We start from the raw sequence: 27,656 nt of genomic DNA on the forward strand, positions 1-27,656 counted from the left end.
GAGTTTTCATTTTCCAAAAGCAAATAACAGAAATGTTGGTGCCATGAAACCAATACCAAGAGAACTGTAGGTCTTCTGAGAGTTCATTTTGCTCCTTTCCTGTGGCTAGTGCATTCCCCACCTCCCGAGAGACCAGCTGTGTGGTCCCAATTCGTCTTTTTAAGAGGAGAGCCATGGAGGACTTCTGCCCTCATGAGTCATCTGAGATTTCAGGACAGAGGGCTCTCAATGTCACAGGCTCTACATTCTCTTGCTAGACCTCAAGTAGAGTTCATGGATCCCAAGCCTTTGAGAATAGCTATGGGAAATCTCAGGCCATCATTATTGGGATCAATGAAAAATATTTCTTCATTAAGATCTCCTGGAATCAAAAACATCATGTATGCTTTTGAAGGAAAGAGAAGACATTATTAAGGGGTGATTTCTTTGTGACTCTAGGTCAAATATACATAGGAGAGGGATGTTGAAAACTATACTGAGAGAAGATAGATAAGAGTTTAAGTCACGGATATAGCTACCTCCCTGGAGGTTGCTTGAATAGCCACAGAAACAGAGGAAGTTAGGGGTATGATAAATTTGTCTAATGGCTAGAGATGTGAATGGGAGAGCACTTTGAAAAATTTTGCTGAGGGATCTAAGAAACATATTTAGTCTTGTGCCACTGCAAATATTTTGCATAAGTTTTCTTACATTTGTTTCCTACTGAAAAAGAAAAATCTGCCTTTTATTTTGGAAATTACTGAAAGTAATATTGCAAGTAACTCAAATAGAAGAAAATAAATTTAAAAATTTAAGATTAAAAATAAAAGTTATTTTTCACTCTATAAATACATACTGAGCATCTTCTATGTGTATAATATTCTAACAATGATATATAAATGATGGACATTTCATATGCTAAAGTATATAATTCATAAAATTATCCTAATAGTATAATAATTAAGTTAACAAAAATTCAACTTAAAAATAAAAGATTTTTGTTTTATAGGCACAATGAATACTTGTCATGAAATAGCACTAAGGAATTTGAAAAAAAAGTGAATATTCAAAATAATTATGATGGATGATTATCCAGTCAGTCAGCAACTATATATTGAGTACCTACTATGTGTCATAATTTCTATTCTTAGAGTGTGTTCCATAAGACAAATAATAGGAATTGTAATAAAGTATAGAGTATTCCAACATTATAACAGAGAAAATATAATATTATTATAGAGCAGGCACTGGGTTATTTGGGATATTTAGAAGATTAGGGCATGCATAGGAAGGTCAGCTTAGCCTTACAGTGAGTAAAACTCTCCCTGAGGATCAATTATCCCCATGCCTGACCAATTTAAAATAATTAAAATATAATATCAAAGGTAAGCTCAATTCAGGAAAAGGCAAGTGCTCCTTGGTGCACTGAAACTATTTTCACAAGTGAATTCCAACCTACACCAAAACAAACAAAAAATTATAATAGATCAGTAAAGCTACTGTACCATAGAGCTAAATATGTCACTTTTTTTCTAAATCTACTGTAACTTATTCATTATTATAATACCTTTAGCAAGTGGTAAATTTTTTTCAGTCTTCTCTTGAAACTGAATGAAGTGGACAGGTACCAGCAGTGTTGATAGTTGCCCCTTTTATACCTTTCGTACTTAGTAAAATGGGATCTGATTTCAGTGACTAACTGGTAGAATGCAATTTATCTTGCCACCAAGTTCTTTTTTCATCAAAAATACTGCCTTAAAGAAGAAAGAGTGAAGCTACATATGAGGCAGGCGTGTTATTTTTTTTCACCCTTTGCAGAAGTACATATTACACAAGGGTATGGTGGTTCCCTCCCACATAAGAAAACCACTGAGAATGGTCTAGTAGGAGTCTCTTAGGATGCTTTCTATTCCCTGGAGGAGGCCTAGCTACCTAATTCCTATTCTGACACAAAGGGAGAAGAGATCCACTGTCTGATATGTGTCCCAGCGAACTAGAAATCACAATACAGATCAGTTGAAGACTTGTGGCCACTTTGTGACTCTGAAATAGGCTCATTAGTGACCTCACCTACGGTACAGATTAACCCTGATTTAACCATTACACCTGTTTGTCAGAAGCTAAAGGGGATTCCCTCCTTGGGCTTAAGAGTGGATTCGCCTATAAACCTGATTATATGATCTGACAGAATGGACTACACCTTCCTGTGACTTCCTGTCCCCTGTGCTTATTCTCATTTTTACCATAACAACACTTATACAGTTTATTCTTACTGATTTTAATATAGCCTTCCTATAATAAAATGTAAGCCCCTCAAAGGATCTTATTCATTTTTCTATCCCTAGGGCTATCATAGTTCTAAGCATAGAATAGGTGACTGATGATATAAAAATTAATGTGTTTGCTGAATTAATTACTGTAAGAACTATTAGAAACACATAGTTGAACAAGAAGGGTCCCAGGTCTCAAAGAGCTTACAGCCTAATGAAGAAGGCAGATATGTAAACTAATGATAATTTAATTCACAAAGAAGTAAGCCCTAAATAAAGGTGCAAACAAATTGTTTAAGCCCGAAATGGAAGAGGTGGTTAAATATCATTAGGGAGACTTCTGAGCAAAGTAAGTTTTGGGGTTTGGCCCAGTAAGATTGGGGTTTATTTCCACAGGCAGCTTATTTCCACAAAGAGATGAGAGAGGTACAATGAGGGAGCAGCTGTGAGTTATTTCTAAACTTTGGACTTTTATTATTTAAACAGCTTCACTGCTGGTAGCACGGTTTAAGGTTTTATCAAAAGTCATGTATCAGCCTGAACTCTTTTGTATGCACATGACAGAATCCCAGCCCAAATCAGGTTATGTAAAATGAGACATTTTAACAGATCATGTGACCAAACTGTGGGAAGAGGGGTGGTGTACCTGGGCCTTGCGGAAAACTGAAATAAGGGACTGTTCTCTCCCCTCTACTTCTTTTCTCTTATTGTAGAATAGCTGCCTCGAAATGTTGAAAACCTGCTCAGCTGAGGCAAAATGAGTAGGATTGAGAGTTGCTCTCTGGTATCAAGTTTGGAAAATCATGAGGCACAAATGTTCACAGCAGCATTATCCGTAAGAGTCAAAAAGTGGAAACGATCCAAATGTCCATCAACTGATCAATGGAATATTACCCTGCAATATAAAGAATGAAGTACTGATACATGCTATAACAGGGAATCATTATGTCAAGTTAAGGAAGCCACTCGCCAAAGACCACATGCTGTTATCATTTATACGGTATCATTTATACCACATGCTGTTATCATTCTATTTATACGGAATGTCCAGAATAGGCAAGTCCTTAGGGACAAAAAGTAGATTAGTGATTGCCAAGGGGTTGGGGTTAGGGGCAGATGGAGAGTGAATGCTGAGCCCAGGGGTTTTTTTTCAGGGTGACGTAAATTATTCTAAAATTAGATATTGGAAGTGATTGTGGGACTCTGTGAATATACTAATAATGACTGGATTATACTCTTTAAAAGGGTGAATTTTATGGTATGTGAATTATATCTCAATAAACCTACTATAAAAAATTCATAAAGAAGGGCTTTAATTTAATTAAATTAATTCAAGACCTAAATTAATTCCAGAGCTAATCTTTGCAGTGAGGGAGGGAGGTGTGGAGCGTGCTGAGTCAGGTTCCTGAGGTCAGGTGCTTGAATCATCTACAATAGTTGGAGGAGGATTTAGGATATGTTAAAAGAGGGTCACACAAATTCAGAGCACATGGTTGGATCAGAGAAAACCATTTCCCAGGAAAAGGTAGACATTATTCCCAGAAGGAGGAAAGAAGGGATGTGGGTAGATTAAAAAATAAATGTCTACTATAAAAGATCAGCTTGAAAAACCTAGTGACTTTAGCAGTTGGCCCAGTTACTGCAGGCGGTGGCATACACTTCTTAATTCTGTGGCACTCACCTCTCAACCTCTGGGAGTATGGGCTAAGGACAACTCACAACTGTGCTCTCTCCAGGAATTGCCCTTGGCAAAAAGAAGTCGCCTTGCTCAAGGTTACTCATCTTGCCTACAAGACAACCTGTATCCAGGAATACAATAGCTCCGGTGGAAGTTCAATGTGGAAGTGCAAGGGCTGGACTCCTTACCCAAGTGGGAAAATTTTGGAGGGTCACCTAGCATGAGAACTCCCCAAAGTATGGCCTGAGGTCTCTGCTGCAGCTGCTTCTTTGTTCAGCTTCTTCCTTTGCCCAGTCGTACTTCCCTTACCACTTGCATGTATTGTTCCTATTTCTCAACAAACCTCCTGCATGTAAATATCACAATGTATTCCCCAGAGAACCTGTGACAGTTGGTACCAGGAATGGCCCTAGGAAGCAGATCTAAAAGTAAAATTTGGAGCTGGATCTCACTCCAGGCCTGAGGACATCATCACTGGCACCGAGAGCTCCTGGCCTGTGGTTTCAGCGTAATTGCTAATTTTTGTTTTCAGTGGTGAACTGGGACGGGATGCCAGTGGAAAGGATGAGTTCATGAGTACAATACCTCAGGCACAGGAGAGGTTTGGGAAAAACAGTAATGATAAGGACTACGGAATTGGATAGCTGTAGAAAGAGCCATTGGTGCACTGAAAGAAGAAAACAAAGGCTGAGGGTGATTAATCACCAATATAAAACAAATTGTGAAAGACAGAGGGCCTCCTAGGCAGCATATAAAGAATAAAGAGATTCTCATGTGCTGTACCTGAAGGTCAGAGAAGGCTTAGGATCAGGGCCAACGCTTGATTTTATGAGCAGCAGAACTCCAGAGAGGTTTGAATTCTCAATCCCAACAAGTCTGCTATGCCAAGATCAGGGCTCTAATTGGGAAGGAATGGACCCTGAAACTTGAGATGCTGATAGCTGAGTCCCTGGGTTGATGCACCTAGAAAATTTTAATCTCTGGATTCCTCTGAACTCTCTGTGCCCAGAGAAGTACACCGCTTCTCAAGATAAAGGCCAGCACTTCCTCCTTGCTTGACAATAATACACAAGCTTGTGCCTTAAAAGGTAAGATCCCTTCTCATGTTTCATCCCCACTCCTCTCTTGCCACCACATTAATAAGCAGGGTCTAGCTACAACATAACCAGGTAAAGGGAGAGGTGGGCTCCCTAAAGGAAGAAAGGGTCTGTAAGTCAAAGGAGTTGGAAGACCTAGCCAACATATACCAGCAAGATTCAGGACTGGATCCTAAAGGAGATGAATGAAGTCAAGTGAAACATAAAGCTGGATAACGGAGAGTGTTTCAATATGGGTTCATCTTCTTGTGATATAGGATTTAACATTCTGGAAAGCCTCGGGAGATGGAGATGGTGCTACTACACTGCTTAGCTGGGACTTTGAAGCTTGCAAAAATTGATGGCTCTTGTTACATGAAGCAGAACTGCTATGGCAAATGGTAGAACAAGGGGCTTAAAAGTTCAGATAGGCTTGCTAGAGAGAATATATTACAGCAGACAGAAACTCACGACAGGACTATGTTTTATAGAGAGGCCCAAGGGACACTCTGTTTATCAAAGTGATAAAGAATGCGTTACTGAGGGGGGAACCAGAATTGTTAAGAAGCTTAGTAGCAGTTGTTCTCCGAAGGCCAGGGCTTTTACATAAGGAGGATCCCAGGAAGTAAAGGGGATGATAAAATCCCAAAATAATCAATCCAATATTTTAACCACCAGAAACAAAATGGACACAATACGTGTAATTAGCAGCAAGACTGGCATGACAAATGGGGGAGCCTGACCTTCAGAGACCTATGGAGATGACTAAATAGAACATAGAGCTCCTGGGACGAAAAAACACGGCAGCCAACAAAGATACTGTTCAATCTATAGATTGCTCAAACTGTACTGAAGAAAAACTGCTTTCAGACCTGAGCCACTTCACAGATTTGGAAACCACTGAATGAAAGAGATACCTAGAAAGAAGAACGCTGTACCATCAAATCAAGTTTTCATGGTAACGATTCCCCTATTCCTTGTCCGAATTATCCTATAGCCATTTACTTAGGTATTGTGTGCTGGAGAAATTCTTGAGTGTTCTACTGAACTCACATGCAATGCAGACTACCACTGATTTAAACATTACATGTGTTCATCAGAAGCTAAATGGGATTTCTTCCTTGGATATGAGAGTAGATTTTCCTCTAAATCTCAGAGGAGGGAGAACTGAAAATACGTGCCCAGGTGGATTTCAGAATCGCTATGAATGAATGACTGCTATGCTGTACACACACCACCACCACCCTTGAATAGAAGTATTAATTTAAATTATCCTGCTCCTATCTCATGATTGTATGTTTGTGTTGGGGTTGGGGTGGGTGGAGGGAGCAGATAATTTTTAGTTTACAGTGCTCTGTAATCAAGATAAGGCACTTAAAAAGTTATCTGAGGGATGTCACACCAGGAGCCTCAGCCATACTTGGACTCAGTTTAGTTGATGATATTCTGAACATTAAGCCTAAGTTTCAAGCCTATGTCTGAGGCCGTCATGGAATGACATTGCGGATCTTAGGAAGGGCTGAATATATTTATCATGTTAGGGGAATATGAATCATCAGAGGCCAGAGGGACACATGTGGTAGCTGTTATATTGGTGGCCCACTAATGCACCAGCCCTCCTGGTATACATGCCCTCATTTAGTTCTTTTTGACATTGACTCAGGGGTTGGCCATTTAACTATCTTTGACCAATGGAACATTAACAAACTAAATACAAGCAGAAGCTTAATAAAGGCTTGTATATTGGGGTTTGCACTGTAATGCTCTCCCTTGAAACCCTGAGCTACTACTTAAAGAGATCCAGCTACCCTGATAGATAGACCATGTGATAAAGAGAAATATCCAGCCAATCCCTCGTTATTCCATCCATCACAGCTAAGGAGCGAGACATGAGTAAAGAAGCCATTCTGGATATTCAAGCAACAGCAGTCACCATTTGGAACAGAAGAACCACCCACCTAAGCCCAGTTCAGATTGCAGAATAGTGAGAAATAACAGATTTTAAGCCACTAAGATTTGAGGTCGCTTGTTTATGCAGCAATAAATAATTCAAACACTTTTATAAAGATCTGTGGATAGTGCAGGCACAGAAAATAACATAGTTGGTTATTGACAGACTGGAGTCATTTAAGCACAGTACTTAATTCTCAGTCTAATTTAAAATATAGCATAGGGCTTCCCTGGTGGCACAGTGGTTGAGAGTATGTCTGTCGATGCAGGGGACACGGGTTCGTGCCCTGGTCCGGGAAGATCCCACATGCCGCGGAGCGCCTGGGCCCGTGAGCCATGGCCACTGAGCCTGCGCGTCTGGACCCTGTGCTCCGCAACGGGAGAGGCCACAACAGTGAGAGGCCCACATACAATCAATCAATCAATCAATCAATCAATAATCAATAAATGTAGATATTCAATAAATATTTGTTGAATTAATAATTGAACATTGAGAAAGAGGTCCTGTTGGGCTTTCTGATGTGTGCTTGGGCAGAGAACTGGCCCCACCACCAAAAATCATCCTCATTACCACCTCACTACTACTTCAGTCAATAAGAGAGCTGGGAGAGATAGAGAACATAGCTGTTTTTCCTTCCCTTACTTTTTCCCATGGGGTGAATCTCCTACCAGAATTTAAGTGAAAACCCTGATCATTTTCATCCTCTACTAGGTCAAGGCAAATGTCTATCTCACCTCTGAAATGTGGCTCACCATTCAACATGCAGAGCAACTTATGCTGCTAAGCTGTGCTGTAGATAAGGAGGCAACAGAATGACGGCAGCCACTATGGAGAACAGTATGGAGGTTCCTTAAAAAACTAAACATAGAACTGCCATATGAGCCAGCAATCCCACTATTGGGCATATACCCTGAGAAAACCATAATTCAAAAAGAGTCATGTACCACAATGTTCATTGCAGCACTATTTACAATAGCCAGGTCATGGAAGCAACCTAAATGTCCATTGACAGATGCATGGGTAAAGAAGATGTGGTGTGTATATATATATATATATATATATATATATATATATATACATACATACATACACACACACACACACACACACACAATGGAATATTATTCACCCATAAAAAAGAACAAAATTGGGTTATTTGTAGAGATGTAGATGGGCCTAGACACTGTCATAGAGAGTGAAGTAAGGCAGAACGAGAAAGACAAATGTGGTATATTAATGCATATATGTGGAATCTAGAAAAATAGTACAGATGAACCAGTTTGCAAGGCAGAAATAGAGACACAGTTGTAGAGAACAAACATATGGAAACCAAGGGGGGAAAGGGGGTGTGTGGGATGAATTGGGAGATTGGGATTGACATATATACACAAATATGTATGAAATAGATAGCTAGTGAGAATCTGCTGTATAGCACAGGGAACTCTACTTCACTTTGCTGTACCGTAGATACGAACACAACATTGTAAAACAACTATACCCCAATAAAAATTAAAAAAATAAAAGAATGATGGCAGAGTGGAGAAGAGGTGGCAGGAAAGCATCCTGAACTCCCTATGTTTTTCATACAAATGTATGTAAAATTTTGCAGAGTTGGGTGGTCACCATAGACCTGGGTAACATTGAACCATCTTTCCAGTATTCCTCAGGAGAGATGCCCATGAAATGATAGACCGCAGTAATAAAAGTCTATGGGTTGGACCATCTGTGGCAGGAGCTAAGGGTGGGGAAGAATTCAAGCCAGAGACAAATTTCCCTCATCAGGGAACAGTTTACTTCAACCTCTAGAGAAATCTTCAGGTGAAAAACTTCTTAACTTAAAGTCATAAATACAACAACTAACCTGAAAAATGTGTAATAAAAATAATGAAATGCTTCCCCTATGTTTCCAGATATTTTGAAATCTCCAAATATCCTGTGTATATCTACATTGCTCCATATCCACTGCTATCCCATGAGCACAAGCCTGGATTACTACGAAAGGCTTGTAACTGATCTTGCTGCTTCCATCCTGTCCTTTACAATTAATTCTCTGCACATTAGCTCAACATAACCAGTCCTGTTTCCCTTTTACTAAGCAAGCAAACAAATGAAAAACCACCAACGGCTTCCTATTATAGAGAAAGTAAAAGGTCCACAGACCTTCCAGGACTTCAAGGACCTCTGTGATTTGAGTCCTGCCCGTCACCAAAATGTCATCTTTCAACACTCTCTGTTTCCCTTTTAACACTCCGGCTACACTATCCTCCTTCCTATGCCTCAAACATGTCAAGCCTGTTATTCCTACGCTCTACACTGAAGTCTTTGCAGGCCTTCATTTTCTCATCAATTAAATTTCAACTCAAATGTCACTACAGAAGTTTCTTTTTTTCCATTATATTGTTGTTCCCACCCTGTCACTCTCTGTAGGACCTCATGGGAAGTCTAATTGAACTGGTACCTTAAACGGACCCAGTGGCACAGAAATACATTATGAAATAAATTTTAAAATATATAACCATAAGGCAAGATGAAGTTCAGGTTATGCTAATAAGGTAGACCTTTAAGTGCTAAAATACCACCTACCTCCAACCTGAAATGGTATATAGGTGAGCCTGCAGTTCTACAATCCTTAAACCTATTCCCTTAGAGCCTCCAGAGCTCTTCAAACATGGGCACACCTCTTAGTAACAGAAGGGACATGAAGGAGACACATTCACTCACTACTTCATTTCATTTTTTTATGGCAACAATGTTATTTGTCTATAAATCTATTTACCTATGAATATGATTATTGTTGTCTCCCATATCAAAGCATTAGCTCTATGAAGGCAGAGATTTTTTCTTTTTTTTTCAATCACTCCCTACCCAGTGCATAGAACTGCATCTAGCACAAATATAGACTGATGAATTATATATTAAAATTTGGGTTCAGAGAGAAAATCGAGGTTTTATTCTAAAACACACAGTAGCCCAAAATAAATCCATGGGTATCTTGAGCAAAGTGTCATATAATAATTAAGTGCCCTTGATTTTGCTTCCTTCAGATAACTCCTGAGGAAGAGTGATAAAGCAGGCAGTACAGAATCAGGCATTCTCCGTCCACTGACCAGCACAGTGTTCAATAGTAACAATCCCACCATCATTTCCAAAACCTGAGATCATCACACCATTAATCCCTAAAACTACTTTAATATTTAATTTGGACCCATATCAAAATACCTTTTTTTATTCTAGTGGAAATGTTAGATGAAAGTTGGCTCTTGCTTATTGAGAAAATTCATCCGTATTTCCAATTTCTGCAAATACTTTCCTAACTTGCTAGCAAGTAACTTACTTTGAGACATGTTTCACTAGAAGTTTTGAAATGCAATAGTTTGTGTAGCTTAAATGGCATTGGATTGACAATTAAGAGATCTGGGGGGGATTTTTATTTTGCTATTTATAATAAGTTTGGTATTGGCCTTTGGAATCATTTTACTTTAGCCTGAATTTCACCTTCTGCAAAATGAGATGCTTGGACCAGGAGTTTTCTATGTTTCCTTTATGCTCTTAAAATCAAAGATTGAAATGTAGGTCAGACATCCAATTTGAAATTGATGATGAAAAGTTAACAGTTTCCCCTTCTCCAGTTAAATATCAACCAATGCATCAAAGAAAGCAAGAAACAGGCAAAGCCCAGCTTCAAATAAATTATGTGTCAGCAAAACCCAAAACCACAAATAAGCTGTGGAGAAAAAAGTAGAGGTAGGGTATTTACAGCAGTTGGTCACCAAAAAAATCCATAAGATGATATTTTTATGGTAAAAAGAGTACACTGAATATAAACTACTCTTGTTTGCAACTGTTAGGCATAGGAGAAAAGGTTGGCAACAAAATTTTCCCTGACATGAATATGTCGTATATTTGAGAAGCAGAAAACACAGGGTCAAACAAAGAATTAGTTAGAAAGCCCCACTGAGAAGAAACAGTCTGTCCACAGGGTAAATAGGAGAAGGGGCAGATAAGACTTTTGCACTATAAAAAGATCTGCCAAAATATCTCCTGTGTATTAGATTGGGAGAAATAAAGACTACTTTTGCATCATATGTAAAGTAATCATTAATCCAGATCAAATCACAGGTCCCTTCCCAGGTGAAATTCCGCAAATATATGAACAAGAAAAATCACCTCACATAAGCATGCATACATACAAAAATAATGAGTAAAACAGGAGAAAAGGAATAGAAAGCAAAACAGATAATGAAAACTCACCAGAAAAATACTGCCAAGAAACAATGAAAATGGAAACAAAATGTCTTGGAATTAATATTCCAGAATCTTAATGAAGTAAACCTCCTGTTAATTAGGAATATAAAACATGGACACAAGACTTCAGAAAAGATATTAAGATATGAGGAAAAGATAAAACATAGATTATCTATGTTAAGGAAAGAAGTAAAAGGAAAAAAATTAAATCACAATTGAAATAAAAGTAAAACTGGAAGCTATATAAAAAAATAAAAGCTGCTGAAAATATGTAAGGTACATAGAGAACAGGAATAAGTAAAACAAACCAAAAAGAATGGAAATGAAGAGTTAAAATACAGAAGGAAAACTTTAGTTAGGAAAGCCAGAAGAAAAATATTCAATATAGGCATAATTAGAGTCCCAAAGTAAATGAACAAATAAATATTTAAAGATTCCATTGAAGAAAAAGTTCCAGATATCATTGGAACTATATGTTGAAATGGCATACCATATCTGAGAATAATCAAAACTAGATATATTGTAGTTGTATCCATGTTGCTGCAAATGGCATTATTTTGTTCTTTTCTATGGCTGAGTAGTATTCCATTGTGTATATATATCACATCTTCTTTATCCATTCATCTGTCAATAGACATTTAGGTTGTTTCCATGTCTTGGCTATTGTGAATAGTGTTGATATGAATATAAGGGTGTGTGTGTTTTTTTGGATTAGAGTGTAGTCTGGATATATGCCCAGGAGTGGGATTGCTGGATCATATAGAAGTTCTGTTTTTCATTTTCTGAGGAACCTCCATACTGTTTTCCACAGTGGCTGCACCAACTTACATTCCCACCAACAGTGTAGAAGTGTTCCCTTTTCTCCACATCCTCTCCAGCACTTGTTATTTGTAGAATTTTGATTATGGCCATTCTGATTGGCGTGAGGTGGTACCTCATTGTAGTTGTGGTTTGCATTTCTCTAATAATTAGTGATGTTGAACATCTTTTCATGTGCCTATTGGCCATTTGCATTTCTTCTCTAGAGAAATGTCTATTTAGGTCTTCTGCCCATTTTTCGATTGGGTTGTTTGCTTTTTTATTGTTGAGTTCTATGAGCTGTTTGTATATTTTGGAAATTAAGCCCTTGTCAGTCACATCATTTGCAAGTATTTTCTCCCATTCTGTAGGTTGTCTTTTTTTTTTTTTAATGGTTTCCTTTGCTGTGTAAAAGCTTGTAAGTTTGATTAGGTCTCATTTGTTTATTATCATACTAAGGTCCCATTTGCTTATTATTGTAGTAGGTATCATACATAGGTTTCATTTGTTTATTATCATACTAAGTGAAGTAAGCCAGAAAGAAAAGACAAATACCATATGATATCACTTATATGTGGAATCTAAAATGTGACACAAATGAACCTATCTACAAAACAGAAACAGACTCATGGACATAGAGAACAGACTTGTGGTTGTCAAGGGAGAGGGGTTGGAGGAGCAGATGTAAGCTATAATATATGGGATGGATAAACAGCAAGGTCCACTGTATAGCACAGAGAACTACATTCAGTATCCTATGATAAACCATAATGGAAAAGAATATTAAAAAATAATGTATATATATGTATAACTGAATCACTTTGCTGTACAGCAGAAATTAACACATTGTAAATCAACTATACTTAAATTAAAAAAAACACTAGATATATTGGAATAAAGTTTCTAAACTTCGAAGACAGAAAGTATTCCTTTAAAGTTTAATACATGTAAAAGGGGAGGTGGAAATATCAGGCTGCCTTCACATTTTTCCTCAGCAATATTAAACACAAGAAGACAAGGGTGTTATAAATTTAATTTTCACCCAAGAATGTCATACACAGCTGAACTTTAATATAAATGCAATAAACAAATATTTTTCAAAATAAAAGCACTCACTTCTGGCAGCCAGATTTTGCCAACAGATCAGAAAAAGTCCACAGGCAAGGAGTAATACGTGTTTGTTCTTGGCATGTACGTGCATGCAATTATTTCCTAATTTATAGTACCTGGAAGTCAAATAATATCACTTAATGTTGATTTTTAAAATGTAAATATAGTAGTACAAAGGTAGCTAAAACCAAAAATAATATAGTAAACTCGATTTGTTAGATTGGGAGAAGGCTAAGAAGGGAGGACATGGAAATTATATTATTGTTACTAATACAGAAGTAATGCAATCTAAATATGCAGTGTATAAAAGTAATATATAAACTTATAGATACAATAAAAAATCATTTTTTCAGAGAAACAATGCAAATCACTACAGGGTGAAAGATTTTTAAAAAGCAAAGTTATATAAGCAGAAGGCATAGTGTAAAATAATATGCCAAATTAAACTCAAATTTCTCTAAAATATCAATGAAAGTAAGTGGCCTAACTTCTTTAAAATAAAATATTTTAATACAATGAAAAATAAAATTGTGAGCTATATACAAGAAGCAATGAAAAAATCTGATTTGGAAAGATTAAAAATAAAATACTGGGCAAAGTACAAGGGCAAACAAAATGAAAGTAAGGATCATAACAATGTTGAATTCAAGCCAGAAAACAGTCAATGAGACAGACAGAGAAACAGACAGAGACAGAGAGAGAGAGATGGGGTCGGGAGGTGGGAGGTTAGTAATTTGAAAACAGAGAATACACTTTCTTTTCAAGTGGCATGAAAACACTCATTAAAATTCTTATCTTAGACTGAAAAAGAAGCCTCAACAAATTCCAAAATGTAAATAATGTATTCATTATCTGGGATATAATAAAATTGGAAATTATTAACAAAACCAGAAATCAAAAACAGTCTAGCATCTAGAGGTTTTGAAACAATACAATTTTTCTTATCTTGGTTTAAATAAGAAACCCAAAGGGAAATTCCAGAACATTCAGGAAGGTTGTGGGGGAGTTAGAGGGGGTGGTACAAACCAGAAACCACAACCTGTGGAATACAGCTAAAGTGAAGCTGAGAAGAAGAGGCACAGTCTTAAAAAAAATACAAGAAAGAATGCAAATAGATGAAGAGAGCTTTCAAGGTAATGAGTCAGAAAAAGAGCAAGAAAATGAACCTCAAAAAGCAGAAGTGATGAAGTTTAAAATTAAAGTAAAAATTACTGAGGCAGGAATACCACCTCTAGCCATGTCATAGTAGCTGAATCAGACTAACCCCTACACCCCTACTAATTACAACTGCAAATCTAAATAAGTACTTTAAACGCTGTTTTTTGCTTGTTTGTTTGGTTGGTTGGTTTTGGGTTTTTTTCAGGACATTGGAGAATAGGACAATATGTACATGAGGAGCCAAATCCTTAGGAGAATAGAATAGCAGGAGAGCAGTAAGCTCTATATTAGATGCCACACACCCCCTTGGGGACTTGTTTTTTTTCACCATACAGTATAGGTGCAGAAGGACAGGAAGTAAGTTAGAGCTTGCAGCCATCTCACTGGGCCTGGGAAACAGAATTCAAAGTTCAAGATTATCAAGGTTACTAAGACTGATGGCTAAAATTTCAGGAAAATCAAGTCACAGAAAAATGAATCCAATAGACAGATCACAATTTTTCCTAGATACATTTACAAATTCCTAAACTGAATGCACAGAACTTTATGTTCAGAAACCAAGCAGAAAGTGGCTGCTAAGTGGCAAAACTTTAAGCAGGATTCTCATGGTCTCCAAGTAATGAGGAGATAAAAATTAGAGTTCAGGGTCTGCAGGAGAAAAGAAGCCATGAGAAACACCTCAGGCTTTACACTGAGAATCCAGAAAAGCTATTTCCTTTAACTAAATGCAGCTTGGAAATAGCCTTAACTAGTTCAAGATACACTGACCTTATTCAGTTTGACTACTAAAAACAAAAAACAAAACAAAAAAACCCTAAATTCTACCCATTGGAAGATAGTGTCAACCAGAACCTCTACAATTTTTTGTAAGCAATATCCAGTATTTAATAAAGTTTAACAGTCTTATCAAGAAATAGGTACAAATGTCCAAAACCAAGAGAAAACACGCACATGCAAGGCAACAGGAAAACATGCTAGGTTAATCTCGCTTTTTCAGTTATAGACTTAGACCTTTAAGTACCTATAATTAATATGTTTAAAAAATTAATAAATAAAAATTTTCCTCAGAATAACTGCATCTCTGTAAAATAAAATAAAATAAAAATCTTAAAGCTGAAAAATGTTAAACCTTAAAGCTCAAAAATTATCTGAAATTAATAATTAAATAGATTTAACTACAGATTAAGGTTTCAGCAAATAGAAAGAAAATAGGTTTATATAAAACTGATTGAAAAATAGATAGAAAAAAGGGGTGGTGGAAACATAGTGATGATAAAACTTCCTAAAAGCCAATGGAGTCCCAGGAAATGACAAAAGAGAGGAAAGAAAAGACATAATACTTGAGAAGATAATGATGCTTGAGAATTTTCCAAAATAAATGAAAGATATCAAACCACAAATTCAAGAACTTCTATAAAACCAATCATGAAAAACAAAGAAAAAAATTACTCAGAGCCACATCATGGGAAAAACTGCTTGAAACAAAACACAAAAGCAGCCAGAGGGAAAAAAAAGACACAATACTTCCAAAAAAACACCTATATTTCAACAGCTGGTTATACAACAGAAAATATGGAAGCCTGATGATAGTATCATCTTTTAAATGATAATAGAACATTTTTGTCATTCCAGAACAATATAATTAACAAAAATATCATTCAAAAATAAAGGCAAATAAAAATATTTTCAGGCAAAAAAAAAATCCTGGTTTTATCACCAGTAGACCCACAATAAAATATATTCTAAAGAAATTTCCATAGGGAGGAAGAAAATTATCCTAGATAAAACCACAGCAATGCAGGAAGGTAAAAAAAGATGAGTAGAAAGTGTAATTATTTATGTAAATCTAAATGAGTATGTAAAATAGTAATTATAATATATTTGAAGTTTCAAATATGTATGAAAATAAAACACATAAAAAGTTAATACAAAAAACAAGAGAAGATAAATAGGATTAAAATGTCCTGATAACCTTGCCTTGTCCATGGACTGCTACTACTAATTTAAGATAGACTATGATGAATAAGTGCTTCATGTTGACTTGGGCCATGGGCCGTAGTTTGATGACCCCTGGTTGAAAGCATTTACTAATAAAGTAGCAAAAATTGTGTAGCATGTTTAACTATAAACCAAATAAGGGGAGGAAATAGAATATTTTTTAAATTAATTTAAAAAGCAGATGGGATGCAAAAAATAAGAAATAAAAATTTAGATTTAAACACAAACGGTTGTGCTTTAAATGTGTTTAAATGTAAATTGCATAATATCCCAAAGAAATAAAAATTGTTAGACTGTATCTTAAAATAACAATATTTTTGTTAATTACAACTGATTCACATTATATCTGAGGACACAGGTAGACTGAAAATAAAAGGATGGAAATATAAATACCATGCAAACACTAACAAAAGGAAAGTGTTTAATATCTAGTACTAATATCTAACAAAGTTGTCTTTAAAGAAAGAAGCACTATACAAGATCAAGAAGGATATTTCATAATAACAATAGGGTCAGTAGAGCAGGATGATATAACCACCTTAAATTTGTTTACATGGAATTTTCTACATTTTTTCCTATATTTTTCTATATATTTCTAGCAAAATATATAAAGCAAAATGGGCAGAACTCAAAGGAGAGAGAGTCAAATCAATAAACACAAGAGATTTAATTTAAGTACACTCTCTTGTTACTGATGGCACAAGCAAATCAAAAATCACTAAGAATATAAAATTTTTGAAAAACACAATTAACAGAAACACAATTTTGACCTAATTTACATAAATCCAATATAAACCAAGGAGCTGCAGAACACACTGCCTTTTCAAACCCACATGGATCATTTGCCAAAATGGAGAATGTGCTGGCCATAAAGCAAATTTTAAAAAATATCAGTGGACTTACATAATTCAGAGACTTTTCTCCGACAACGGTGGAGTTAAGCTAAAAATGAGTGAGAGGCAGTAAACCCCCCAAATTCGGGGGAAATTTAGGAACACACATATAAATAACATGTGGGTAAATGAAAAATCACAAAAGTAATTAGAAAATATTTCAAACTGAAAGAAAATGAAAATACAATATATTGTACAGCAGAAACTAACACAACATTGTAAAGCAACTTACCCCAATAAAAAATTTTTTAATAAATTTAAAGAATAAATAAAAAGACAGGGAAAGAAAAAAAAAAAAACCTTGTGGGATGCAGCTACAGATTTGCTTAGAAGAAAATTTATAACCTTAAATGTATATATTAGAAATTAACAAGAGCTGAAATTTAGTAATTCAAGTATCTATTTCAAGAAACAAAAACAACAAATTCAATCCAAAGAATATATAAAACAGGAAATAACAATAAGAACAGAAATCAATTAAAGCAAAAAACAAAATTATGAAAGGAAAACTTTTCAAACCAAACATTAGTTCTTTCAAACAACTAGTAAAACAGATAAATTCTTAGCATAAGAGAAGAAAGAAAAAATTAAAGAACATAAATTACTAATTTCAGGAATTAAAAATGGAATATCATTAGTGATTCTATCAATATTTACATAACAGTAAAAATGTAATGTAAAAAACTTTTTGCCAAGAAGTACAATCAGGTAGGTAAAATGAACAAAGTCCTTGGTAAATGCTGGCACATAGTCTCAGATATGATACTATGGTGATAGGATTTAGAGCCTAAGGAAAAATCACTCACAGAAGCAACAGAGAAAACTCTTCTGAGCAAGGAGGAAAATTAATAGGCAAATAAATAAATAACTTTGCAGATGAGGAAGTGAAGTTGAGGGAGTTTTCCTAATGGCTTCTGTTTCCTCTGTGAGAGGGAAGGCAGGATAATGTTAAATGAAATGAGTAGAAAAAAAAAAAACTTGACGTAAGTTTTGAAGGTATAGAAAGACAATGGAGGGTCATAGACCTGGGGGGATGAGAGGACAGTGAAGCAATGGATGGCTTTCTGGAGAATAATATAGGAAAAGACACATGCACATGCGTGTACACGTGCACACACACATGCACACACACACACAAAACCTTTACGCTGAGCATACCATTTGTCCACAACTCCCAATTTCAGTAATTTACACTTAGAAAATAGAAGTATCTACAGCATTTTTACACATTTCAATGCATTTTTATACTTCTGGAAAAATCTAAATGCTACAAATAGATGAATATTTATTGACATAGTAAGATGTTTGTGATTGCTAAGGAAAAAGGAAAAAAGTAAACTAAAAAGAGTTTGAAACTATATATGCTATATGATATAATATGAAATTATATATGCAATATGACAAAAAGTGTAATAAAAAACAGACACATACCAAAACTCCTAACAGTGTTTATGAGACATTCAGAGTTTTCTCTTCTTCTCTGAGTTTCAGTATTTTCCAAATTTTCTGATTTGAACACATATTACTTCAGTAATTAAGGGTAAATGTTATTTTGATTGAATAATTTAAATATAGATTAAGATCCACTCAAAGAAAGAAATGGCACAAATTTTAAACATAAGGGTAGTTTTTAAAAAGACAATTTTTCCCTATGAAACATCAGAAGACTAACTCACTCTCTGCTCATATAGAAAAATAAACAAATAAAAAAGGAAATACATGTGAAAAAAGTTTTTATTTTGTTTAATGTCATTTAGGGCTTCTTCAACAACCCAAAAAGTAATTTACCAACTGCTCCACTATGACTGAAAATAATGAAGGAAACTATTGCTCTTGTAGTTGATTTGAATCTAAGAAATGTCTGAATAACTAATTGAATGCTTCCATTTTCGATTTGATGTTTGGTGTTGTAGAGACAGTGTTAAAAGAAGAGCTTATTCATTGGAAATGTCTCAATCAAAATAAGGCTTCCTCTTAATTTTGTAGGGGAAATGCAAGATGTTTACTATATAACACTTTCTGGAAAGCTTCTGTTCAATAATCTTTCAATAAGTAACTACAATGATTACAAAAGACACTCAACATTGTCCTACCACCTATATTAGAACTAAAGATTTCCTGATTTTCTTTTTGTTTTTATTGCTCTTCTTAAAAGTTCCAACTATATGGAAACAGAATGAAAGCTCTGAGATAGGTGGATGTTGTTTTGTTCAAGGATGTAGCCTGACTGTCTAGAGTAGTAACTTGCCCATAGCAGGGCTACATAAAAGTTGTTGAATGAATGACATAGTTTCAGGCATATGAAGATTAGTACTTGCTAAATTCTTCTCTCTCTCTCAGCATACTTTTCCCACTGTTGTACTCTAGTTTTCAGTTTTATGTTTGTTCCAAATTTAATTTAACTTCTATTGTTACTGAGAAGATCTGATAAGCAAAGAAGTTAATAGTGCTACATGAGTTTAAAGAAAGTTATAAGTTATTGAAGAGACTGGCAGATGTTTTCTTTGTGTATTGACAAAATCGGGTGAGGGTATTAAACTGTAGAAAACACAATTTGAATTGAACTTTTACAGAATGCCTTGTTAAAACATTTTTTACAATTCCACAGTGTTTGGGTAATCATTTTAGTTTTCGCTGGAAAAGTACACAAATAACTTAGGGAAATAAATTTTTTAAAAATCTGTCTTCATTCTTCCTTAATTTAATTATTGTTTCTAGCTCTAAATAGATGCATGGAACAGCCACTTATCTTTAAATAAAAATCTTTAGCATTAAGAAAAAGTTCAGTCTAGACCATTTAACTGCTGTTAACTATCAGTATGCAGGGCGTGCACACATCTGGGAGAACTGTGAATTTCAGCATACCTATTTTCCTTTGCAGGGTATATGATACCATCTTAATATATTTTCCATTGGAAACTAACTTCAGATAAAATAAAAGAAATTTTCTGTCTGAATATATAATAAATGAATCACTCTTTGAAAGAGATATATAAATAACAGATCAGGTCTCCCACATTGCTGCCATGTATTATTAATTAAAAAATAAAGATCAGATCTACACTGAAAAATACATCATGGTATCTCGGCTGCAATGAGTCTTAACAGTGGGGTTACATTTTATAGGCAACGAAGTGGCCTTTTATCACATTCATGATGGCTCAAGACCTTTGACCACCTTTTTCTTCCCCCTATTTATTTATTTATTTTTGGCTGCGTTGGGTCTTCATTGCTGCATGCGGGCTTTCTCTAGTTGCGGCAAGCAGGGGCTACTCTTCCTCGCGGTGCGTGGGCTTCTCATTGCGGTGGCTTCTCTTGTTGCGGAGCAGGGCTCTAGGCGGGTGGGCTTCAGTAGTTGTGGCTCACGGGCTCTAGAGTGCAGGCTTAGTAGTTGTGGTGCAAGGGCATGTGGGATCTTCCCGGACCAGGGCTCGAATCCGTGTCCCCTGCATTGGCAGGCGGATTCTTAACCACTGTGCCACCAGGGAAGTCCCTTCCTTTTCAGTAATACACACACCTCTTTAAAAAATGGCCTCAGAATTCACTTTTTCTGGTAATATCCAACTCGTTCCTTCTTGTAACATTCGTGGAATAAATCTCACACAAATGTGTCCACTGTGTGCTAAGAGAGTAACCTAATCTCATTCTATTTCTGAACATGGGTAGTTTCTTACTGTGATTATTGCTGCCCCTATTACCCTGAGTCTCATGGTGTGTGATGCTCCCTATACATCTCCAGTCTAATCATGAATAAACTCATATATTCGGCACCTCTGAAAAATTCTGGAATATTCTGAACATTATAACCTCCAACGGATTGCCGAAGAAAAATAAACACAACCAATAAGAGTCAGGCTAACAAACAATGGTTGTGATATTAACAAGATTTAATTTGCCTCCAAGACTCCCGTGCCTTTTCTTTATCTACATGAGCTCCGAAAAGCTCTCTATCCCAGTGGTCCCCAACCTTTTTGGCACCAGGGACCGGTTTCCTGGAAGACAATTTTTTCACCGACTGAGCCGGGGGGATGGTTCGTCCAGTAATGTGAGCGATGGGGAGGGCAGATGAAGCTTCGCTTCCTGCTTGCTGCTCACCTCCTGCTGTGCGGCCCAGGTCCTAACAGGCCATGGGCTGGTAGCGGTCCGCGGCCCAGGGACTGGTGACCCTGCTCTATCCCCAACCTCTAGGTAGAACTTCACAAGACCACATCTATCCTGTCCAATGTTATATCCTTGGTTGTTACTGTCTTTCTTTTTCACATCTCATGACGCTGGGCTCTGCTGAAATTCTGGAGACCGAATTACTATTTACTGCTGCACATTTTAATTGACTGCAATTTTCTGTTTGATATACAGTATGCAAACTACTCCAGAAAGAAAAACCTGACAATAGTCTTATGTCTTATTTACTTAATCAGGAAAAGAAATAACATGTCTGGCCACAGGTTAAGATTAATATTTGAGCTCACACAGAGAATTGGATTGCCAAATCAGATTTACATGAATACGAGATCTTATCCACTATTGACGCATACGTATCAGGCTGTTTTCTTTCCCTCCCTTGTCCCCTTATCATATAATGAAAGATGTAGTAATAATAAACTTGCCATCACAGCATAAAGTTACAAGATATTGAGAAGAAGGAACACCACCCAAGGACTTTATATCCTTTTCTGGGAAAAAAGTGTGTTTGGCGTTGTGTGCAGGATAGTCGGATCATGTTGGGCAGGAGTATGGCTGTGTTACTCTAACTGGAGATTTTATTGGTTTAAGGATATGTGTATGGGTGCCAAAGTGACAAGAGGTGAACTGTGACAATTTTATGTGTCAACTTAGGTAGCCTGTGGTGCCAGTTATTTAACCAAACACTAATATAAGTGTTCCCGTGAAGGTATTCCATAGATGCTGTAAACATCTACATCAGCTGACTTTAAGGGAAATTACACTCAACAGTGTGGGTGGGTCTCATCCAATCAGTTGACAGGCTTTATAGGGAAAAACTGAGGTTTCCCAGAGAAGAAGAAATTCTGTCTCAAGACTGTAGCATCAACTCCTGCTGGAGAGCTTCCAGCCTACGGGCCTACCCGACAAATTCCAGATTGCCAGCTCCTGTAATTGCATGAGCCAATTCCTTGCAATACATCAGCCTCTCTCTGTGTCTGTCTCTGTCTCTCTCTCCCTCTGTATGTATATGTACAGTCATGTGAAACTGACTGAAAGTCATAGTTAGTGGTCAAAACATACTTTGCCATTAGAAATGAAGCCTACTGCCTGCAAGAAGATCCAGAGAAGTGTCATCCTTGACCTGCTATGAACGGTAGGATCACTTAGCAGCCCATTCCCTTCCACCTATAAGCAGGGCCACAGACACTCTATAAAAGGGTTTCACCTGCCAGAAGTTCAGGGAATCTCTCCTAGAACAAACTCATATTTACACTTTTAAAGCCACTTGCTCCAATTCTCCTCTCAATTGTAAATTCTGCCCTTCATTTTCCTTCTTAACTCTTTGCCTGTCTTTCTTGGGCATGGATTTTTGCTTCAACTCCCCTTTACTTCACATTGTGCAGGTGCAAATTAATCCTATTTCTTCTCAGAATCCAGCCACACAAAACACAGTCAGTGCTCCTCCAGCATGGAGGTTTCTCTTTGAAATGTCCAGAGAATATCCTCCCCCACCCCCATCAGTGCCTCTATTCCTCTGTCCTTAAACAAACAACATCCAAAAACAAAATACTTTAGGACAATAAATAACTTATCAGTTGGTATTGTTACATTAAGCACATTAAATTATATACTACTTAATTTTTGAGAATTTTGAACCAGTCATAGAAGTATGTACTTTAAATCATTAGTAAAAGATGGTTCTTCACTAGTAGACCTAAAAACTGCCCACAGTCTCCTTTGTAGAATAAGATTAGAAATTATTACATGAATTACATTGCATCTTAATGGTGTAAATATGTAAGCAAATAATTGTGATGTGGCAACTTTTGTTACCGCACCACAATTATTTGCTTACACATAGTGATATGAGAGCACAGTGAAGACTCCACTTCTACATCAGGGGTGGTACTTCAACTAGACCTTGAAAGATGATCAGGATTTTTCTAGGCAGTGACATTGGTAAGAACATTCCAGACAGAGGGAATGCCACATGCAAAGGCAGAGAGATGTGAAAGTGTTCACTTAGCAGATGACTGGTCAGAGCACGATAATGCATGTGTGACAAGACATTAAGCTGAGGATTGGATTGTGGGGAAACTCAGACACTACAAAAACTATAGACTTAATCCCGCAGTTAGTATGAAGTCATGGAAGGGTTCAATGCAGGGAGGAGACATAACAAAATAGAAAGATAATAAAAGGCTAGAAGAGGGCAAAACTAATTAGGAAGTCATTGCAACAGTCCAGGTGAAAGATGGTGAGCCAGTATCCACCCAGTTCCCCAAACCAGAAACCTGAGTCATCCTCAACTTCTCCCTCTGACTCACTGAAACAATCACCAAGTTCTGTCAGATGACCCTCCTAAATAAAAGTTGAGTTCATCCTCTCTTTTTATTCCCCACTACCATATCACTGAAATATGATGAAAGCCAGACTCAGCTCCTGTCTGAGAATCCCGTGCATGTTGGAAAACTGAGACGGTGGCTAATTTTTCATCCTTCTTCCCTATGGGTGGAGCTTGTGTTCTCTCATGGCTGCAGGCTGTATCCAGGGTGATCTGAAGACATTGGTGTGTGCTTTAACAATTGTTGGGAAGAGAGTTACAACAGGGCAAGAGATAACAATGAGGAAGGAATGTGGTCCTGGAGTCTTGGTGGAGATGATGTGTGACCATCTCAGTGGTCCTGGAGGCAGTGACAAATGGGACATGTGACAGCAGAGAGAAGGCTCAGGGAGGTCTGGAGAAAGCAAGATAAGACCACATTGTGAAAATAACAGTCTACAAGAAGGTTATTACAGTCCAGAATCATGCAGAAGTGAAGTAAGGTAGGAAGTCGATCCATCTACTAGGATATTATTTGAGAGTATGATCACAGAGTTAAGGTAAGAATTGTACTGTTGAATTGGAGGATAAACTCATAATAAGAAACAGTAAAACTGGCTTAAGACTGAATCACTGGACTATTCATAATGGCACTTTAAGCGCCAACGGATTAAGTCAGAGCTAGTACAAGTCCTGAATATCTGGACAAAAGATATAAGGAAAAACATAATGGAATCTTCCAATATCTTAGAGAATGACTTAAGAATAAAACACTTTTATGAAGAACAGATGTAGACTTCAGGAGAATAGATCTTTACATTTTCTAGAAGGCAAGAGATTATCAATGGAAAGTAATTTTGCAGTTTTTGTCATCTGATATGTGTAAAATGTCACCAACATTATTTAATTAACATGTTATCTTTTAATAAATACAAATATTTTAATATTCTGCAAGTTTTCATATATGACATCTAATCTCTTATTGTTGATTTTTCCCCCATAAATTGTTGTATTTCCCAACTACGTGTTTTACTACCATGGGGTATTATCAGGAATCTAGTGCTTCCTGGTAGGGTGGAAATGACTACAATTTCAACTGGCATCATTTGGCATCCACAGTCACAGTTTCACTTATTAAAACTAGATAGTACTTTTATCTGTGATAACTCTTACTTTTTTTTTTTGCGGTACGCGGGCCTCTCACTGTTGTGGCCTCTCCCGTTGCGGAGCACAGGCTCCGGATGCGCAGGCTCAGCGGCCATGGCTCATGGGCCCACCTGCTCCGCGGCATGTGGGATCCTCCTGGACTGGGGCACGAACCCGTGTCCCCTGCATCGGCAGGCGGACTCTCAACCACTGCACCACCAGGGAAGCCCTTTTCAGGACATTTTAAAGAGTTGTTTCAGGTTCACAGCAAAATTAAGAAAGTACATTGATTTCGCATAATCCTCTGTTCCCATGTAAGCACAGCCTCCCCATTATCAACATCCCCCCACAAGACTGGTACATTTGCGACAACTGATGAACCTACATTGACACATCATAGTCACCCAAAGTCCATAGTTTACATTAAGGTTTGTTTTGGTGCTGTGCATTCATGAATTTGAACAAATCTAAAACGACATGTATCTGTCATTACGGTATCATATAGAGTATTTTCACTGCCTCGAAAATCCTTTGTGATGCATCTACTTATCCCTCCCCTAACCCCTGGCAACCACTGACATTTTTACTGTCTCTAATAGTTTTGCATTTTCCAGAATGTCACAAAGTTGATATCATACAGAATGTAGCCCTTTCAGATCGGCTTCTTTCACTTAGTAATATGCATTTAAGATTCATCCATGTCTTTTCATTACTTAATAACTCATTTCTTGTTAGCACTGAATAATATTCCCTTGTCTGGAATTTAACCGTTCACATACTGAACGACATCGTGGTTGCTTCCAAGTTCTGGTAATTATGACTGAAACTGCTGTAAACATCCATGGTAGGTTTTGTGTGGACATAAAGTTTTCGACTCCTTTGGATACATACCACAGCATGTGATTGCTGGATTGTTTGTTAAGAGTATGTTTATTTTTGTAAGAATCTGCTAAATGTCTTCCAAAGTGGCTGTACCATTTTGCATTCCCACCAGCAATGAGACTTTCTGTTGTTCCACATACTCACCAGCGTTTGGTATTTTAAATGTTTTAGATTTTGGCCATTCTAATAGGTGTGTAGTGGTATCTCATTGTTGTTTTAATTTGCATTTTCCTGATGACATAGGATGTGAAGCATCTTTACGTATGCTTGTTTGCCAGCTCTATATCTTCTTTGGAAAGGTGTCTGTTCAGATTTTTTCTATTTTATTTATTTATTTATTTATTTTGTTTTTTGCAGTACGTGGGCCTCTCACCGTTGTGGCCTCTCCCGCTGCGGATCACAGGCTCCGGACGCGCAGGCTCAGCGGCTATGGCTCACGGGTCCAGTAGCTCCGCGGCATGTGGGATCTTCCTGGACCGGGGCACGAACCCATGTCCCCTGCATCAGCAGGCGGACTCTCAACCATTGCACCACCAGGGAAGCCCTCTATTTTTAACTGGGCTGTTTTATGTTGCGTTTTAAGAGCTCTTACTGTATTTCAGACAGCAGTCCTTTATCAGATATATCTTTTGCAAATATGTTCTCTCAGTCTGTGACTTATCTTCTCATTCTCTTGACATTGTCTTTCACAGATCAAAAGTTTTTAATTTTAATGAAGTTCAGCTTATCATTATTTCTTTCATGGGTCGTGTCTTGATGGTGTATCTAAGAAGTAATCACCATACGCAAAGTCATCTAGATTTTCTCCGATGGTATCTTCTAGGAATTTTATAGTTTAGTGTTTTACATTTAGGTCTATGATTCATTTTGAGGTAATATTTGTGAAGGGTGTAAAGTCTGTGTCTAGATTAATTCATGTGTGGATGTCCAGTTGTTCCAGCACCATTGGTTGACACCTTATGCTGCTGTTAAAAACTAAATCCTTGCACTATTTGAAAAAGTTAAATTCAAGACAAATTAAACATCTAAATTAAAAAATAAAACTAAAAATATGTGAATAAAATATAGGAGAATAATTACACATACGCTGAATAGAAGTGGCTTTCCTAAATAAAACAGGGTATCCATATGCCATAAATAGTGGAAAATAGAGAGAGCTGACTGTGTTAGTTACAAGAAAGTGTCTGTGGTGAACATAACGAATGTTAAGAGGCCATGGAAAATCTACAGGAATTTTACTTTACAAAAGCTAGAAGAGCTGATGTTAGTACTTTCCAGTGTGTTCCTAAAAATTAATAAGAAAAAGAAATGAAAAGTGAACTCCTTAAAGAAGAAACCAGAAATTTGAGAAAAAGGAAGAGGAGGAACGAGATAGGAGCAGAAAAAAAAAAAATACGGTCTCTGCCAGAGCACTCATCAGGAAAATGCAAACAGAAACAAGGATGAGACATCTTCTTCCACTTATCAGATTGGCAAGGGATAAAAAGCTTTATAACATCGAGTTCTGGCAAGGAGGTAGGCCCTCTAAAATATTATTTGTGAGAATGCAAATTGATATAATCTCTTGAAATGTAATTTTAAATTAACATTTAAAAGTTACATATTTTTGACCAAGCAGTTTTACGTTTATAAATCTATCCTTATCAGTTAAAAATACATGTTTAATAAAGATAAGGGCAGAAATGAACAAAGTTGAAAACAAAGAAAAAGAGAAAAATCAATGAAACAAAAAGCTGGTTCTTTGAAAAGACCAGTGAAACCTGTGGTGGTCAGTACATAAATCTACACATGCGACAGAATGACACAATGTCAATTTCCTGGTTTTGATATTGTGTTATAATTACGTCAGACGTAATCATTGGGGAAAACTGGGTAAAGGGTTCATGGGACCTCTCTGTACTATCTTTACAACTTCCTGTGAATCTGTAATTATCTTAAAACAAAAAGTTAAAGAAATTGGAAAACATTTGTTAAAAAAAAGTACA

At 36.7% G+C, this 27,656-nt stretch overlaps 1 protein-coding gene across 6 annotated transcripts in view; it reads right to left on the reverse strand.

The window, feature by feature from the left end:
* BANK1 (B cell scaffold protein with ankyrin repeats 1) overlaps positions 1-27,656 on the reverse strand; it is a 417,427-nt gene that overhangs the window by 319,114 nt on the left and 70,657 nt on the right. Inside the window, exon 1 of one of the 6 annotated variants that reach the window (XM_079920991.1) lies at positions 24,817-24,906. The exons of the other annotated variants lie outside the window; for them this stretch is intronic. The gene's annotated coding sequence lies outside the window, so the exon portion shown is untranslated. Of the gene's footprint in view, positions 1-24,816; positions 24,907-27,656 lie in introns of those variants that run through there. 6 annotated transcript variants of the gene reach the window in all.

The sequence above is a fragment of the Stenella coeruleoalba genome (assembly GCF_951394435.1).
Source record: "Stenella coeruleoalba genome assembly, chromosome: 4".
NCBI lineage: Eukaryota > Metazoa > Chordata > Mammalia > Artiodactyla > Delphinidae > Stenella > Stenella coeruleoalba.